We start from the raw sequence: 1,246 nt of genomic DNA, 5'->3' as shown, positions 1-1,246 counted from the left end.
GCAAGAGGATGGAGGACTATGTGGTTAAAGCACTAAAGTGGGAGTTGATTCCTGGCTCTGCAATGGTTTTTTGTGGCCTTGGGGTCATCACTTGACATCGCTGAGCCTCAATTCCCACTGTGTAAAATTGGCAGAGGGGTGTGTGTGTGTGTGTGTTTGTGTGATCCTTCCAATTCCTACCCCACAGGGGTGTTAGGAGGCTACGTTCATTGTGAGACAATCTGACACCATGATGAGGGTGACCAGCATGACAAGTCCAAAAGGGACGTAGCCTCTGTGCACATAGAGTGCCAGCGCGGCTCATGTCTAGCGAGGTCCTTCATGTGATCTAGCCAACCCTTCTGTGGCTATGTCCCTTGCTGGCGATCTTATGCAACTGAAGCTTGTGGTGCCCATGTGGTCACCGGCCCTGTAGGGGCCTTCCTGGCCCTTTGTTCGTTCATGCTAATAAAAGGTCTCTATCAAGACAGCCACGCAAACTGATGGAGGTGGTGGATGGGTTTAGCCACAAATATGCTCTTTGCTGAATTTGTCCTGTCAGTTAATATGGAACAACTGAGAAGATGTTCGGTTTGTCCCTTGTGGCACCTTAGAGACTAACAAATTTATTTGGGCCTAATCTTTCCTGGGCTAAAACCCACTTCATCAGATGCCCAACTACATGTGTTGTTTTTGCTCTTACAGACTAACACGGCTACCCCCTCTGAAACCTGTTCGACCCTTGTTACCCCAGGTGACAGCCTGTTTTGGGGTCCATTCTGTTGAGCTGGTACTGCCCCCAGTGGCTGTGTGTTGGGGTCAGCCCTGGTTGCTGGTCCTGGCCCAGGTGACAGGGTTTGGGTGGGTTCCCGCTCGATCCCGTGTGGGCCCAGGTCAGGTGTGGGTTTGGGTCGGTTCTGCTGAGCCGGTGCCGCCCCCAGGTGTTTGTTTGGGTCGGTTCTGCTGAGCCGGTGCCGGCCCCAGGTGTGGGTTTGGGTCGGTTCTGCTGAGCCGGTGCCGGCCCCAGGTGTGGGTTTGGGTCGGTTCTGCTGAGCCGGTGCCACCTGCGGCTGTCGGGGCCGGTTCTCCGGGAGTCTCTGCCGCTGTCCCCCTCCCAACTGCTATCACACCCCGCCGGAGACCTCCCCGAGCGGCCCGGGCAGCGCCCGGTTCGAGAACGGGACCCTGCCTGGGAAGGCTGGACCGGGCGCGTCCGGACCGCGCGGTCCCGGTCCCGGTCCCGAGTCCTCCACGGAGCAGGGGGGCA

The sequence above is a fragment of the Chrysemys picta genome, chromosome 24 (assembly GCF_011386835.1).
Source record: "Chrysemys picta bellii isolate R12L10 chromosome 24, ASM1138683v2, whole genome shotgun sequence".
NCBI lineage: Eukaryota > Metazoa > Chordata > Testudines > Emydidae > Chrysemys > Chrysemys picta.
The sequence above is the reverse complement of the archived record's forward strand: the minus strand, read 5'-3'. Positions refer to the sequence as shown.